This window comes from Canis aureus, chromosome 15, assembly GCF_053574225.1.
Source record: "Canis aureus isolate CA01 chromosome 15, VMU_Caureus_v.1.0, whole genome shotgun sequence".
Lineage (NCBI taxonomy): Eukaryota > Metazoa > Chordata > Mammalia > Carnivora > Canidae > Canis > Canis aureus.
In genome coordinates, this window is record NC_135625.1 from 22499715 (window position 1) to 22518539 (window position 18825).

At 36.3% G+C, this 18825-nt stretch overlaps 1 long non-coding RNA gene across 1 annotated transcript; it reads left to right on the forward strand.

The window, feature by feature from the left end:
* The first annotated feature begins 10271 nt into the window (after positions 1-10271).
* Positions 10272-18743, forward strand: LOC144283966 (uncharacterized). Its single transcript, XR_013352444.1, has 2 exons — positions 10272-10342; positions 17971-18743. It is a non-coding gene; the product is annotated as an uncharacterized LOC144283966 (long non-coding RNA).
* The last annotated feature ends 82 nt before the right edge of the window (positions 18744-18825 follow it).

The following is an 18825-nucleotide window of genomic DNA, read 5'->3' on the forward strand; positions in this document are numbered from 1 at the left end:
ATGTGGGCAATAATTGTTCTTGTTTTTATGATCACCTAATATGATGGCTTAGAAACATTGCAGCAATGACCAACACTGAAATAATTGCGGACTTAAATCCTAAGGCTAAGTTTCTGAACTATTTGATAGAGCTTTTAGGGGATATTCTGACCATGCCCTCCCTCCCACCCTCCCTTCCTCCTTTCAAAAATCACTCTGCGTCTCTATTGCTTCAGTGTGAGTGCTTGCTTGAAGTCATTTGTAGGTCAGGACTCATCATGGTATTGTCAGTTCCTAGGACCTGGTACCTGCTGTCACGTGACATTGTAGGTGTTGAAAGAATATCAACTGTAGGTATACTGGGTTCACCTGAGAACAGGATCACTGATGTTCTGGAATCAAGTATTACATAGTGCTAGCACTTTTCTTCCTGAATATATCTTAGGAAGGCCATTTTAAAAGTCTTTATGAGGAGCCTTTCAAAGAAGGCTACAGAGTTAAGCTCCAAGATGTTAGGTCCTGTTTTGTTATTTGCCAATAATATGAGCAACATTCTAAAATAAATACTACAATATGCTCAGAAATTTCTGCAAGTCTTTAAAACGTTAAGCTAAGTGTGAGTGTTTTATGAGAGCCCAGTGAGTTGGCTGTGTTAGCTACCTAGCCTGGAGCAATGAGGGAGACTTGTAAATAAGAAACTAACCTTTTTTTATATATAGATTTTATTTATTTATTCATGAGAGACAGAGAGAGAGAGAGATATTGAGAGAGGGGCAGAGACACAGGCAGAGGGAGAAGCAGGCTCCATGCAGGGAGCTTGACGTGGGACTCGATCCTGGGTCTCCAAGATCAGGCCCTGGGCTGAAGGCAGCACCAAACTGCTGAGCCACCCGGGCTGCCCAAGAAACTAACTCTTAGTTCTAGGGAATAAGTCTTTTCAAAAGTAAGATATTCTTTGCCCATATTTTTACTAAGTTTTCCCAAAATTATTTGGTCTTCCTTCACTTCCTCTAGTGGTTCCTAATTACTAAATGAGCTAAAGACTTCATCAATTCATTCTGAAGTGAGAAGAATTAGTATGATATGGTGAATGTTAATAAGGTTATCATTTTTTTTGAAATATTGTTCTTAATTCTGATATTGTGCCCTTCCCACTATTTTGGTGTTAGAACATTCTTTTGAAATATGGTCACTGTTCTAATGGTTTTCTTTTTTTAGAGAGGGAGAGTGTGTGCATGCATGCACAGGGAAGTAGGGGAGAGGGAGAAATAGAATCTTAAGGAGGGTCCATTCCTAGTGTGGAGCCTGACTCCACACTGATGATCCATGATCCTGAGATCATGACCTGAGCTGAAATCAAAAGTCAGATGTTTAACTGACTGAGCCACCCAGGTGCCTTGATTTTTTTTTTTAAGGTTTTATTTATTTGAGAGAGAGAGAGCATAAGCAGCGGGAGTGGCAGGGAGAGGAAGAAGGAGAAGCAGTCTCTCCGCCAAGTCAGGAGCCCAGTGTGGGGCTTGATCCCAGGACCCTGGGATTGTGACCTGAGCCAAAGGCAGATGCCCAACCAACTGAGCCACCCAGGTGCTCCTTTTCTTTTCTTTTAAAACAATGTTCTTACCGGACAAAAGCTTGAAAGGTTGGTGACTATATTAATCCCCAAATTTATATTTGAAATTTTATAAATTTATAGAGTTGAATGTTGGCAGCACCAATTATAGACAAAATCTATTGTAATATTTACTTCCAGTTTTCTCTGAAAGGGAACACACTAAGCAACAGATATTAGAAATACTTTCAAGACTGTGACAGATGATTTTTTACATCAGTTAGGTGATGAGTCACCACCTGTCAAGTTTCCACTTGACCATTATCTTTTTTTCAACATTTACCCTCTCTACACCTCTAATACATCATGGCTTTGGTACTTTTGTATTTACCCTGCAGATAGTCACCACTTGGTTCAAAATCCAAAGAAAGAAGGCTATCAGATTTGTTTTGTCTTGTGGTTCTCATATCATTTCAGGGTGTGATTTAGAAATGATGCTCGAGGTTGGATGTGACTCAAGCTACAAACTTAAGAGAAGTTTTTAAATATCTTTTCTAATTTTGAAATAATAGTTTGAATAGGAATAAAGCAGAGTTTGAGGATTGCATCACAAAGTTTGGGTTTGAGTTGTGATTTACAATAAGTTGGGGATATATTTTTCTCTCCAGTTTTCATTAGAAGATCACTTGGTAAGTCTAACCATTTGCAGAAAGATAAATGGGGATTTTTGAGTCCCAAATGTTCCATTAAGGTGACATCAGATCTTTTCTCCAACTAGCTGTTTGGCATAATGCACAATGGGACAGATATAATGGTTAGTTTTGCCAAATGCTAGTCATAGAAGAAGACTCTTATGTGAACAAAGTAGAATGAATTTATAAAGCCTGGATAGAGAATGTTATTTTTTTAAAGATTTATTTATTTATTTTGAGGGGGAGTAGGGGAGCGAGAGGGAGAGACAGAACCTCAAGCAGCCTTGAGATCGTGCTGAGTGCAGAGTCCAACTTGGGGCTCGATCTCATGACCCTAAGATCCATAACCTGAGCTGAAACCAAGAGTTGAACACTTAATTGACTGAGCCACACAGGTGCCCCAAGAATGTTATTTTCAAATATGAAATGTAACTCCTAAATATAACAGGCAGAAGGAGGCTACCTTCTAAGTTATTAAAAGTATAAAAAGATTATTTTGTTATATACCACTATGCCTTAGACATGAAAGGCACTAAATAATATCTTTGAATGATTGAAAGAACTGTTTATATCAGTTTCATTTACCAATACAAACTATACCTAATTGTATGGTATAAAATCATACATTATTTTCTGTTGATACAAATTTGTAATTTGCCAAATGCTTAGAAGTCTATAAGGAGGGATCCCTGGGTGGCTCAGTGGTTTAGCGTCTGCCTTTGGCCCAGGGCGTGATCCTGCAGTCCTGGGATCAAGTCCCGCATCGGGCTCCCTGCATGGAGCCTGTTTCTCCCTTTGCCTGTGTCTCTGCCTCTCTCTCTCTCTCTGTGCCTCTCATGAATAAATAAATAAAATCTTAAAAAAAGTCTATAGGGAAAGAAAGAAAATATTATATAATATCTATACTTCAAATAATTTTGAAGTTATTTTATTGCCAGAGTTAAGTCACATATATTTTCATATTCATTTTAATTTTTATCTATAAGTAATATTTAAAAGAAAGCAATAAGGAAAAGCAACTTTTGAAATGAGTTGACAATAATTCCACATAGCCCAGATACCAGCAAAATGTTGCTTTCATTTTTTTTCCCACATTTTAGGGTCTGTGTCTACAATTGCCACAAATCACATAGCAATATATGTAGAATTAAGTTTTAAAATCTGAGGCAGTTTATCACTATGTTAAGAGTTATAGAGGGGAAGAAAGAAGCCCCAAGATCTAGTTTTGCCTTTTTCTTTATAAAATAAGGATCTGGATTATAAGTATTTCTTTAGTATTTCTGCAGCTTTATATTTCTTTTTTTTTAAAGAAATATATATATTTATTATTTATTTATTATTTATAAATTATTTATTTTAGAGAGAGAGAGCATGCAAGATCGTGCAGAGGGGGACAGGCAGAGGGAGAGGAAGAGAGAGAAGCCCAGGCAGACTCCCCGCTGAGGGTGGAGCCTGATGTGGGGCTCAGTCTCAGGACCCTGAAATCATGACCTGAGCTGAATCAAGTCAGATGTTTAACTCACTGAACCACCCAGGCACCCCTGCAGCTTTATATTTCTAAGCTATAAGAAAGACATTTCAAACATGAGCTGAAAGGGTCACAAAAATTAGCAAAAGGTTCATTCAAAGACATGAATGTTATTCAATAGCTTTTGAACAATTTGTTTGATTAAATTCTTTCCATCTCATTAAAAAGTTTGGCAACTCTTCCCTATGCCTTGTCTCATTTGCACAAAAATTCACTCAGTTTTTTTATGAAACCTGTAGGGTTTTGTTTTTGTATTTTGAAGACAGCGACGTGTGTATTAGCATCTTCCCTCCCAAAGCACAGGGACCGTACCATACCTCATTCAGCTTTGTAATCCATGACGACACCTGGCGTCGTGTCTTACACAAAATGCTAAGCAAACATTTATTAAATAATTGATTGACTATTACAGAAGGTATTAGCCAGAGATTCTCTAGATAAGCTACAGCATTCAAATTATTCATTTATTCATTCAACAAACTCTTGCTGAAGGTTTATTGTGCACCCCTATGCTGGGCTGGAGGCTAAAGAGATAAAGGTAAATAGAGTGGCTGGAAGTAAAGAATTTCATAAAATAGCAGGCTGACATTTAACGAATAAATTGCTATTCTGTGTGATATATCAACAAAGTAGGAACTGATGGTGTATGGATGACAGTAAAGGATCCCTGGACCAGAGAATGTATTTCTGAACTAGGTCATAAAGGATTACTATGTGTTTGTAAAGCAGATGTTCTGTGCTTGCAGTGTGGGTATGGGTGTGAGTATTGATTCCAGGGGAAGAGAATGACCTGGGCCTTCAGAGAGGTGAGAAACAGCATGGTGAGTCTGGGGCAGGCTAGGGGGAGGTGAGGATATACAACACAGAGTCTGGGAGGAGGGTGGGGACAGATGAGAATGAGTGGTTGTGGGCAGAGTCATGGGGAGACAATGAAAGGAGAAGTCCCCATCACTCCACTGGCTCTGTAGAGGATGGTTTAGGGTGGAGGGAGTCCACTCCCACTTCCCAGGGAAGACCCACTTCTAGGCCCAGGTGAGAGATCCTCAGGGCCAGGTCTCAGCTGGTGTCAGAGGTGCTCGAGGGCAGCAGATGCTACCCTGCTGCTTATTACTCTGACCCAGAAAACTTTAGATTTTCACTTGCATTAACTTGTATGGATTTTTTTCCCTAGAAAAACGTTTGAAACTTAAATAACAATCAGGACTAAGAAGACCAGTAGAGAAGTCCAAAAGTTATGAGAAGTATGTGAAGGATTTTATTTTATGAACAAAATACAAATCATATTGGAAATGAGCAGATAAACACAAAACCTATTTGTCTCAAACTTTATTAAATAAACCTAAATAGGAAAAAAAATAAAAATAAATAAACCTAAATAGGTGTTTTTTTTTTAAATAACTGTTTATTACTGCTAACCAGATAGTGAATTCTTTTTAAGCTAGCACCAGAACTAATTCTATATCCAAATAAATTACTTATGTCTGTTACTTTTATTTATCGTTAATCATTAGTAAAACAAGTTGAAAAGTGGCATCTTATTTTATGTGGTAACCCATGTATATTTTTAACTTTTTTATTATGGAAATTTTAAATATCTACAAAAGCAGACTCAGCACAGTAACCCCAATGTACTTCTCATCCAGTGTCAACATTCATGACCTCATCACAATCTTGCTTCTTACACTTTCTCTTATTATTTTTTAAATTGTTTACTTTTAATTAATTTTTCTCCCTTTATTGTTTTAAAGCAAATCCTAAACATTTTATCTTTTTATCTCAAAACTTTAGCCTGTGTCCCCTACAGATGAAAATTCTTTAAACAAACAAACCTAACTACAGTAGACTTCTAACTCTTAAAAATTAACAGGGATTGTTTCACTGTATCTCTAACCAGGGCTCAAATTTGTAATTATCTCTTAAATGTCATAAGCAGATTTTTAATTGTTTGAGCCAGGACCCCAAAAAAATAAACACATGCAATCACCTAATATGTTTAAGACTTTATTAATCTGTAGGTTCCAGTTCACCTCACAGTTTCTCCCAATCTAGATTTTGGAAGTTGTCACCTCATAGTTAAATCACATCTAACACGTTTCTTTGCTCTCTGTATTTTTTTGTAAATTGGTATTTGTATCTAGAGGTTAGATCAGACCAAAGTTCAATGTTATTGGGCAGCCTGGGTGGCTCAGTGGTTTAGTGCCGCCTTTAGCCCAGGGTGTAATTCTGGAGACCCAGGATCGAGTCCCACGTCAGGCTCCCAGCATGGAGCCTGCTTCTCCCTCTGCCTGTGTCTCTGCCTCTCTCTCTCTGTGTCTCTCATGAATAAATAAAATCTTAAAAAAAAAGTTCAATATTATTATTATTATTTTAATTATGATTATTTTTATTTTAGGTAGACTTCTTCATGGATAAATTGTTTTTCATTAGGAGACTCATAACTTCTGGTGTGTTAACTTATTAAAATGCTAACTGTTGTTGATACACAATACCTATATCTTCATATACATATTTTAATTTTGAAAGTTTTGATATAAAACTATTCAAAAGGATTTTCTGAACAACTAAGATTTGTTGAGAGAGAATAGGTGTCACCTGAGATTAACAACAACAACAAAAAAACACTTCTAAAAAAAACATAAATGCAAATAATTCCTAATGATCCCATCAAAGTTTTGTTTCATTTATCCAAATTATATGCCATGGATCAGCAAGCACCTTGACAAGGAAACTTCTTTATGTGTGATATAAATCACCAATTGCTTCCTTATTTAAAAACTGGATGATGATCACAGCTTTGTGACTCCATAAATTTGAGTTTCTAATATTATGCAGAAGAACATAAAACCTGTTTATGCATTATAATGCAGCAATAATGTATCTTTTCGCAATCATTGGCATAACTAAATCTACTAACTTGCCTATAGCATGCATAATGACAAGTTTGCAAAATGATCAGAATTTTAAATTTTAATTCACCTGCAATCCAAATCCCTGCAGCAATTAAAGAGAAAACCACACATATCAAACCAACAAATGCCTTTAACTGGATAAGACGCAATTTACAGGGACAGTGTCTTCATATGCCCTTTGAGGCTATAGCCAAACTAGAGTCCAACAAACATAATTGCATATTAAAATAAGTCCTGATTGAAATGATTTGCTTCTGCATCTTCTTTAAAATATTTATAGAAGTTCAACAAAAAAACATAATGCTAGTTTCAGCTGCCCAAAGGATTATTTTCCTATGTTTTCGGCTAATACCATGGAGGCAAAAATGAAGCGAAGACTTGAGATATTTATCTGGCTCAGGAATCAGCACATTTTTTTCTGCAGAAGTCCAAATAGTGAGTATTTTAGGTTTTGTGAGCCGTTTGATCTCTGTTGCAACTACTCAGCTATGCTACTGTAGCAGAAAAGCAGCCTTAAACAGTAAGTCAGTAAATGAATATGCTATGTTCCAACAAAACTTTATTTATAAGAAACAGGTAGTGGGCCTTGTTTGGCCTGTGCATTGTAGTCTCCTGACTCCTAATCTGGATAACTCAAGCCAAAATTTACCGCCTATTGAAGAAAATATTTTTTTTCTTCCTCTAAATAATTGAGGCCGGCCGCCCACATTAATTGAGTTCAAAAAAGGTAGCTTAACTCTCGCCTTCATTTGATATGTGTAGACACGGGTTTTGTTATATTTTTAAAGCAAGTCCTTTGAGAAGGCCAGCTACCTGTATAAGTTTATTAGAATTAATGAGTAATAAGAATGGATTGTCCTACATAGAACAAAAGAGATCTGTCAGAAGGAGGTTCAATACTTAATGGAGGCATTGTGCATTTTTACTTGATTTTATAAAGCAACTACTTCAAAGTTGAAGACCAAAGAAAACTTGAACACCAGAAAAGAGAGAGAGAAGGAGAGAGAGAAAAAAGAATTTTATTTGGCAGGGTCAAAACTCAATCATTAACTGTAACATTAAACATGAACTTTGTATTCCTGTTACTTCAAACAACAATAACAACAAAAACCTCACAATCCATTTCAAGTTGGGAACTCACTTTAAAGTAGCTATATGAATTGTCCCATTGTCTGAAATTCAAAATGTTCACCCTATCTTTAATTTGTTTACAATTAACTTTTGTTACGACACTGACAATTGCATAAAATAACAATTCCTTGCAAAGAGGTCAGGCAATGACAAGGGTTTTAAAATACTACATTTTTAATATACTTTATAAGCCCAAGTGAATATATTCCAGAGAGAAAAGACAATTTATGTTAGTCTGAAAATTTTAAAAAAATGTATCTATAATTTGTCTTGAATTTTCCAAGATGAGTTTCTGGATGGTAAATCAAGGTTACATTTTATTGTATTTTAGAATGTATAGAGGAGCCTAACGCGAACTCCATGGTGGACCTATAAAGCAAGTGCCTTCTAAGTTGTGATCAACTGAGATGTACTGAAACCTAGAGACCTAGAAGGAACTTTATCTCTTAGGGTGAAGTGACTGTTTTCCCTGCTAGGGAGCACAAATACTTCCTTTATGCTTGGACTTGTTGCCAACGGACATTTTTCTGGAGGTTGTCCAACTTGTTTTGCTAATGTTAAAAAGATAACTCACAAACATTCAACATATTATCTAACTCTTGCCATTTGCACCCTCCTTAATTCTATGAAGTGTCAAATATTAAAGACTGCTCCACGGTCCATAGGCATTATGTTTTGGCTCAAGGGAAAATCAAACTTTTGAAACATAAGATTTTACAGTGTGTGTCTTTTCTTTCAAATGAGGCTTGACATTTGAAAACCTTAAGATTGGGGACACAGATAAGTGATCTTTTTACATACAGAAGGCAGAAAAGGAATTGGTAAACAAGCTCATGACTGCTGTTTATAAAATCTGCTAATGATCCTGCTAATGGGAGGCAGATTAAGGAATGTATTTTCCACAGATTTATCCCTGTAGCAGCTACAATGAAGAACTATGATTTTGGCAGTCAGTTCCCAAGATGGTTTTTGTGATTGGGGTGGGGGGCGGGGGAAGCAACACAGATTACACAGTGATGGACGCTTTGTGTTTGTTAATTATATTTACATATTCATAGACAGGGTCTTTAAACTACTTTAGCACAAACTTGAATCTGGATGTAAAAAATGTATTTTTTTTAATGATGAAACTATAAATATGAAACATGTCCTCAGTACTTGTTCTTGCTTGTATGCTTCTGATCTCATCACAGCAATGCTTGTTTTGAGGGAATTTCTGGCTGCACTATGCTCATTTGTACAGTCTCAGATCTGATGACCTTTAAATTTATGACCTACTAAATAATCTTCTTTGGCTTTGGAGGAAAAAGAGATGGGTCAATAGAGTTTTAATTACACAACGCCTGGCAGTGACCCTGTTAATAGAATACAGATTCCACAATACATAAAACAATCTAGTCGTCCTTTACATTTATTTACATTTTGCTCTAGCATCTTGCCCTAGAATGTTACCAACTGAAGAAGTATGGTTTTTAGAGCAGCGTAATGAAAAATAGCTCATATACTCATTAAGTCTGAGAATATCCTTGTGTGTCTGTTTTTGGGGAAGCACATTTTTTCCAAATAAAGATACACGGTGGTTCTTTGAAACATGTAAAGCATTTTCTGGAAAAACAAGCACGTGGTGTTATCTATAGGGCAGCTATGACTCTCACATTTTTGTGTGTGTGTGTGAATATCTTTTGAGTTTGCAAGCACTTCTGGTCTAACTTTATTGTTATAATAGAAGTGAATAAGTAAGTTTTGACTCTGTGAAAGGTGATACATCCCTGAGAGGAGCAATTCTGACAGGGTGTCAACAAGTTCTCGCAGATCCAGATCAAGCCAACTACAAGGGGAGATAACAGAATCCTTTCATGGTGTTACAATGGATGATTTTCGGTTAGAGGCTTTAAGGTGAGGATTACAGTGCCAGGCAAAAATGACTAAGTTGAAATGCTTTGGAGAAAAACTCATCTCCGTGTTGCCATTTGCCTTCTAGACAATTCTCCAACAAATTTGGCCACGGGCCGGGATTTCCTTTAGAATTCTCAGAGGTTTAAAGGAGTGTCTTACTAGATAATAGGGATACCCAGCAGAAGAACACATCTTTGGGAAAGGGAGAATTGTGAGAGGTTTTTGTCAAGTAAGGAAGAACTAAGAGCAAGGCATGACACTGTGGTTTGGAGAAATGGTTGACTTTGGTAGATAAAAACCTCAGATACTGCCTTTGGAAAAAGTTGTTCGTCATGAACTATTTTCCCCCCATGGAATAGTGAGGTTGTAAGTCAATTCTCTGGGTAATTAGGTTGTTGTCTACATATACTCAGTTTGGGATTTTTTTTTTTTTTTTTTTTTTTTGTAGAATGAAAGTCAATTTACTTATGTGTTGTTTAGTTTTTGAAAACTCTTTATTGTAGTCCACAGACAAAAGTGCCCATATTCTGAATGGATGCAGCTTGATGAATGGTCACAATCATCACTATGGTATCCAGCCTCCACATCAGGACACAACATTACCAGCATCTGGAAGCTCTGTTTATGTTTCTTCCCAGACACTTCTCCCACTCCTAGGGTAACCACTATTCCTTATTTTTGCAGTTACAGATTATTTTTTATTTCTCCTAACTTTGTATAAATCGAATCACAGACAATGTATTCTTTTGGGCCTGGCTTCTTTGGTTGACATTGTATTTGTTAGATTTATTTATATTATTATGAGTAGACTTAGATTGTTTATTTTCATTTTTGCCGTGTATTTTATTGAGTGCACATCACAACTTTTTAATCCATTCAACTGTTTTGTGGGTGGTTCCCAGTTTTAATGATTAGGGATAGTGCTGCCATGGGACATTAATGTACTTGCTTTTTGATGACTGTGTCTATGCACTTCTATTGTATACATGTTTGCCTTTAAAAAGTATACTTTGTTATAGTTATTTAAAAGTATTTGCTGGGAAGCCTGGGTGGCTCAATGGTTGAGGGTCTGTCTTCAGTTCAAGGTGTGATCGGAGGGTCCTGGGATCCAGTACTACATCGAGTTCCCCTCAGGGATCCTGCTTCTCTGCCTGTGTCTTGGCCTCTCTGTGTCTCTCATGAATAAATAAATAAAGTCTTTTTTTTTTTTTTAAAGAAACAGGTTGTAAAAGTATTTGCCAACTCCAAGATTGAAATCATCTCTGGGTCTACATCTATTGGTTTATTTTTTCCCTCTTAATTATTGGTCATATTTTCTTGGCTCCTGCATGCTGAGTAATTTTTTATTTTATGCTGTAAATTATAATTAAAAGACTCATAGAAGGCCCACATGGCTTTGTCTTCTACAATAGTGGGAGCAGACAGATACAGAATAAGGAGAGGATCACCTCTATCCAATCAGAGATTGCATTGGGCTAGGGCTGAATGGGTTGCAGTGTTAGCAAAGATTAGTGACATGTTGCTTGCTCCTATTCCTTGGATGTAGTTCTATGATATTTTGATTGAAAGACTATTAATTATCCTTCTCTTCAGTCTTTTCTTAAAAGACTGCAGGAGATCCAGCTCTGTCCTTTGAAAAGTTTTCAGTCCAGCTCTCAAGCCACCTTTCCCAGGCAACTTTGAGAAATGGCAAAAACCTGATTATGTGCTTGAGGCAGACTTCTTCCCTGGCATGTGTGTTTTCTAAGCTCTGTGAAACCTCAGGTAATCTCGCCCTGCCTTTAGGAGTTTAAGCCCTGGCACTACAACCTCCTACCAAATCTCAGAACTCAGCTAATGGCCCGTGAGGTCAAACAGCAATGTATTTGCAGTTCTTTGGAGTTTCCGTGTTGTCCTCTAAGCACTATACAACTGCTAAACCACTTTTCTGGTTTCTCTTTTCCCTGCGAAACATCTCTGATCAGACCTAGGCTATACTCAGGCTAGAGCCAGCAAATGCCTAATTATCATCAGATAGCCTTATAATATTTCTGTCACCCTGAAACTTTAGTTGGTTTACTCTTTGTTCTTTCCACAGCTTTCTGATGACTTTTCAAACCTATTATTTTAAATATATCTTTCTTTTTCTTCTTTGGCAGCACAGAAGCGTTGGCCCCTCACAACCTACTACATCTCAGAAACAGAGGTCAAATATATTAATTTTAATTACAGGTTGTAATATAGAATTCCTTATATTTTACATAGTAAGGACAATATCTCAATTTGTATTCTCATGGCAATTCTATGAATTAAGCAGATGTACATCAGTCTTCTATTTTATGGATTAGGGACTAGGGTCCAATAAATTAAATCTCTTGCAAAAGATCAATCTGCCAAGGGGCAGAGAAGGACCTTTTATCTTTTAATTCCCTAAAGTCCAGTGCTGTTTACTGCACTCCACAACTATTTTTAACAAATAAATACACGCACAGTCACAATCACCTTGGCAGACATTTAAATACCAATCACAGATTTGAGACCAGTAGGATAATTTTATATGTCTGTTTTTTTTTTTAATTTGATACCAGTGGGGGAAGAATAAACATAACTGGAAAACTACAAACATGATAGGGTTTATAGGACACTAAAAACTATAACCCTGCCCCCTTCCCCAAATTCATCCTACCCTCTGTCATGAGGAATGCAGAGAATGTCATCATTCTGACTTTAAACCTTGGGGTAAATGGAACCTTCCTGAAACTCCTTGTCAAAAGGCAGACATTCCTGTTTTTCTATATCATGATGAGAGCAAAACCTTTAGAAGATGGAAACATGCCATAAGAAGTGAGCCAGAGTGCCGAAGGGTACCAACGTGAAAAGAATGTATCACGTACAGATGGGTAACGCACACATCTCGGAAAGCCAATGCAGGTGCAGGTGAACCGCGAACAGCAGGATGGTCAGAGGAGACCAGTAGGGTGAGGGGTCGGTTGGCCATACAGCTGTAGATGTTATAGGTGAAAGAAACCTGATGGGTGAGTTGAAATGTCATCAAGTACAACCCAAAGAATGACAGACTAAAAGGTGTGGATGTACGTTAGGGTTCACAGTACGAATGTCATTAGAAGGCAGCAGTTTACAGTTCAACACTGTCCCCAGATCTTCCCATTACCTTTTGCTCATTGATGTTTCCTCTCTGCCTCTTGAAAACATTTGTGCTTATAACCCTTGGCTAGTTAAATCATTTTATTTTATAGATGAGATCCTTAGCCTGGGAAGCGGCACATCCGGCTTAATGAAGCGTGTCCTTCTTGTCATTATTCTCAGAAAGCACCTCCTCATATTAGTTCATAACCTATTCATCACTAGTTTACCCAGTGGTTATTTCACTGCACAGCGTGCCTTTTTTTTTTTTTTAACAGCTTTTCTTTCCACTCGACTGTCTCTTCCTTCCCTCACCCATAAAAGGATAGACATTTTTTTGCTTCAGGTGATTGATATAAGGCCAATGGGTAGAAAATATGAAGCAGATTTCAACCTACCGATGATAATTAACACTCTATAAATTTCAGTTGTCTCAAAAAGAAATAGTGGTTTTGAAATAACAAGTGTTCAGGCCAAGGTTGGGGATACTGAAGAAGGAATTCCTATATTTGATGGAAGTCTGACTTTGAGATCTCTAAATTGCTTTCCAATTTAAGAAACATATATAAATCCTAATCTGGATCTGTAGCATCTGTCAGTTTAGCCTCTGTATGTCTACCTCGGAATCCATCTCGAGCTCCAGAACTACACCTTTACCATGACAGCTCTGTGTCTATCTCTATGTGACATAAAACATATAAACTAGTTTTTGCGCTCACACATTTGCTTAATAGAAATGTATCCTGTATTTATTGTGAACAATACAGCATAGCATTTTTGGTGCTGTTGAGAATGTAACAGGGGACTGAAATGTTGTTTCCAGAAATAGCCACGCCCAGTGAGATTGTTTAGGATCAACAGACACAATTTTGGAATAAACTAGAAGTAAGTGAAAGAGGTTGAGGATTCTACTCAATATCTTTGATTTAATCTGTGAGTTGATGAAAATTCCCATGGAATATTTTCTAGGGTTTAGATTTCTATCCAAAGCAGTCAGAGGCCTTGTATTCCGGGAGTTTGTGCTAACATAAGCAACTCATTGCTGGGTCTGGGCAAAGGTTATAACCATAGAACTTCTTGAGAAAGAAGGGTCCTTTCAAGAGATTTTTTATTTATGTAAGTAAAGAACTCTGAAGGAGTTAAAGATTTTGTTTTCATTCTTTCTTTTTTTCCTTTTTCCTTGTGAAATGAAGAAACAAAACAATTTTTGTTCCGTTATAAAGTTATAACTAATGAAATGTTTGGAGATCCATAAGGCTAGACAATATGGCAAGGCTAATTGAGTATTTAGAAAATTTCATTTCTTTAAATAAAATGCACAAACACATTGAATAGTTTGCAAACTTCCTATAATTTGGAAGTAAGTACTTTCTTGGCTCCAAATTTCAATAGTTTGTTTTCCCACAACTAACGTGACAGAATGAAACGGAGAAAAGGAAAGTAGAAAGGAATGGTATTAGTCCTCTAATTTGAAATGTCTAGTGACTTGACGGCCATGGAATATAGTACAAAGTTCTGAATGGTTTTACTACTTTCTTATACAGGAGAAGTATTTTATAGGGGAAGAAAATAAACTTTTTGCTTCATGAGACCCCATTCCTTTTCCAATACCTATAAACGTCAGCAAATTTCTTTCTAGCATCTTGCCACATGTAGGAACTTTAGATTGTAATAAGGATTTCTATGAGGCAGGTTTGAATCAGTGTATCTAAGATCCATTGCCAAATCCAAGGTTATGAATATTTACTATGTGATTTAAGATTTTTTATAGTTTTAGTTTTTATATTTAGATTTTATCTATTTTGAGTTAATTTTTATGTATGATGTGAGGTAGGGGTCCAACTTCCTCACCCCTTTTGGGTATGGATATCCAGTTGTGTTCTATTACTTAGATTCTTATTGGCAAAGAAAACCAACTTTTTGATCCATAAGAAAGCCATTCCTTTTCTAAATAGCTATAATTATTAACAAATTTCTTTCTAACATGGAAGACTTTTATACCATGATAAATTTTTAAGAAGTATGTGTGAGTTATAAATGTTGAAATTTGAACTTGCCTTCTATCAGGTGAAAAAGGCTAGTACATTTCAGAATATGTAGTAAGTTAGTATTATTTAATAATTATTTGTTAAAAGAGAATTGTTGGTGAGGTAAGATGTACTGAGAGAATATCTTTGGCTTTTGAGTTCAAAATCAAATTCCTACCACACGTCTCAATGACAATGAGGAAGTTACTGCACCATTCTGAGCTTTGTTTTCTGATCTATCAGATAAGGACAACAGGATCTATCTCCTATGATGAGTTATGATGATTAAACGTGATAATGTATGTAAAACTGCCTTGAAAAAACTAAGAGCTCAATAAAGATTTATTAGGATTGACCTTGGCTTGGCTCTAAGATGATTTCATTCTGGGGATGTAGATCTTCATATATCCTTTTTTTTAGAGCAGCTTTATTGAGGTGAGGTACAATTATTATAAGCTACTCAATACCTAAACCCAAGCCTGAACCTGCTCTAAAATATTAAGTCTATTAATTTTATTTTTAAACATCCATGCACAGGTTTGAATGTGAATTTGGTTCTCTAGGGTAAACACTTAGGAATAGAATGGCTGGGGACACCTGGGTGGCTTATAGTGGTTGAGTGTCTGCCTTCAGTGCAGGGCGTGATCCTGGAGTCCCGGGATCGAGTCTCACATCGGGCTCCCTGCATGGAGCCTGCTTCTCCCTCTGCCTGTGTCCCTGCCTCTCTCTCTCTCTGTGTCTCTCATGAATAAATAAATAAAATCTTTAAAAAAGGGAATAGAATGGCTGGAACATATGTCACATATATTTAACTTTTTAGAAAACTGCATAAATATTTTCTGAAGTAGTTGTATCACTTTTTATTTCCACCAATTGTATATAAGTTCTGGTTGCTCCATAGCCTCACTTTCACTTGGTCTGGTCAGTGTTTTAAATTTTACTCATTCTAAGGGGTGTGAAGTAGTGTGTCATTGTGGTTTTAATATGCACTTCCTTAATTGATTCATGATACTAGTTTTTACTTATGTGCTTGTCATTTGTACACCTTTGGTGAAGTGTCTGTTGAAACTTTATACAATTTTTATTTGGTTGGTTTTCCTGCTGAGTTTTGAGATTTCATCCTATAGTCTAGATACAAGTTCTTTATGAGGTATGTTTTGCAAATATTTGTTTCCTAACTTGTGGCTTGTCTTTTTATTCTCTCAGGGGTCCTATCAAAGACAGAAAATTTTAATATTGATGTAGTTAAATTACGCCAATTTGTTGTTGTTATTGTTGTGGTTTTTTTGGTGTTGTGTCTAAACAATTTTTGTCTAGCCTAAGGTCATAAATATTTCTTAAGTTTCTTATAGGAGTTGTCTAGTTTTAGGTTTTACATTTAGATCTGTGATCCATTTGAGCTCTTATAGATAGTACAAGGTATCATTAACATTTGTTGCACATTGGAGATTATGTTGAATCTATTTGAATCTTAATATTGAGTCTTTTGACCCATAAAACAGTATGTTTCTACTGTTGTTTAGATTTTCTTTATTTTTCTCAGCAGTGTTTTGAGGTTTTTGTTGCACAGGTATTTATTCCTAGCTATTTCACATTTTTGATGCTACTGTTAATGGTATTTCATGGTAAATTCCGTTTCCAATTGTTCATGACTAGTCTATAGATATAATATTGATTTCTCTGTATTGATCTGGTATCCTGCAATCTTGCTAAAATCATTTATTAATTCTAGTAGCTTTTTTGTAGATCCCAGTGAATTTCCTACATAGACAATTTCATCATTTGTAAATAAAGACAGTTTTAGTCCTCTCTGTCCAATCTGGATGTGTTTAGTTTCTGTTTTTTTTTTTTTTTTTTTAATATTGCAATGGCTAGAACCTCTAGTTCAATGTCAAATAGAAAAGATGAAAACAGATGACCTTGGCATAGGGTTCTTTGTGTTTCTTGAGTTTTTTGTTTACTGAACTTTTTGAATCTGTGGTTTTATAGTTTTAATCAAATATGGACATATTTGAACACATATAGTTTTAATCAAATCTGGACATATTTGGTTATTTAATTTGGACATATTTGACATATTTTTTATTTCTTTCTTTTTTCCTTCAAGGATGCCAATGAAACATGTATTAGGCTTTTTGATGTTGTCCCACAGTTCACTGATACTTTTTCACTTAATAGGATTTGGCGGGGGAGAGTTCCAAAATTCTTTTTCTTCAAGTTCATAATCTTTTCTTCTGCAATGTCTAGTCTGTTGTTATTCCCAATCATTGTATTTTTTAAAGTCCATTTCTCCTGCCTCCCCCACTAAGGCAATACCCTTCTGAGTATTCTATTATCCAATGCCTTGGAATTATGATGTTTTCTAGTATGGCTAATAGAATAGGATTTACTTTTTTCTCTGTGTGAAATCTTAGCACTGTTCCCTTTAATCCTTCTAATGGTTTTTCCCCTCAACTTGGTTGGTAGGTCATCAGTGCTCTCCTGGATACTCAAGGGGACTCTCCACAGATCTCCAAAATCCTCTCTGTGCAGTTCTTGGGCTTCTGTGCAAAGGATACACCTTGTAGAATTATTCACATTTTATAAACCAGGGGTCAGCAAACTTTTTCTATAAAGGGCCAGATGGAAAATATTTTAGGTTTTGGAGGCCATATGGTCTCTGTTGCAACTATTGATTCTGCCATTAAAACATTAAAGCATTTATAGTATGTAAATGAATGGGCATGGCTATGTTCCAATAAAACTTCATATGCAAAAGCATGTGGCAGGCCAGATTTAGCTTATGGGCCTTGGTTTGACTGTCTTTTGAATTTTGTTTTATTTTGTTTTTGTAGTTACTATCTCTTGGATGGAACTTAAGACAGAAAGGCTCATTCCATATTCAAAGTAGAGAAGACTGTATTGCTCTTGAAAATGTTCAGACTGGTGCATATTGACACTTGGATTCATTATTTTTGTCTTCTGTTTCTGGAATGCTAAGTAGTGAATCATTTAATGCTGACATTTAAGCTAATTGCTCTTTAATGTACATTTGACATATGAGGCAACATATTGCAATCTAAAAATAATTAAGATAAATCATTTGCTTATATTGCTGTGGAAAAGACAAACTATGTTCCATCTCCCTCTCTCATAGTGTCTGAACCAGAGCGTGCTGCCGTCAAGACAGAGAACGGGTCCCTGGGGCTCATGCCACACCTCAGGGTCTCCAGGAAGTAGCCAGGAAGAGCATAGGGAGCACTAGTGGAGCTTCCAGGATGCCCTTTGTCATCAGACAACCTCTCCAGAGGAGGCTGCTTTCCGGGGGTTTGCTCTCATGAATTCCTCTGGAGTGCTTTGGCAGGCAGCCAGCGTGCTATGAGGGATTAGATTCTACTCCCTCTCTCCTACATAAACCCCCCAAAGGATTTCTCTCCTTAAAAGACTGGCTCCAGCCAGCAGGTCCAATAAGTGGGCCTATTTGTAAGTTGAATATCTTGGGAATTATGCTGTACAAATAGGTCATCGTTGAATAACTAGTATGTGCAAATTGACTTCTTTCTTTGGGGCTGGTGGTGGGAAACCCTCATGGTTTTCTCCAGGGGGCTTATACCATCATATAACAATGTTCACAAGGGCACAATACGTATTTGAGTAGAATGGATCATTTGTTTCGACGGGCACCTCAGTTTTAGTTATAAAGTTAACTGATCATATTCCAAAAGGGTGATATAACGTGTGCTCTTGAAAGGAAACTTTTTCTCTATGTAAGCTAAGCAAGTAAAAGTTTCCAATTTTATTCTGCGTGATTACATATTATGAAATCAAAAGGCTAACAGTTATTTCTATACAAAGCCAATTTGTTAGTTCTTTGTAAATACAGATTTTTGGCAAGCTTTCAAATAAAACACATGTGCCATTTTTCTTTACTGTAATTTTTCAAAAAGGAGTTGATTCTATGAACAGATTTATCACACTTAATTAATATATATTTATTGAACACATTATGTAT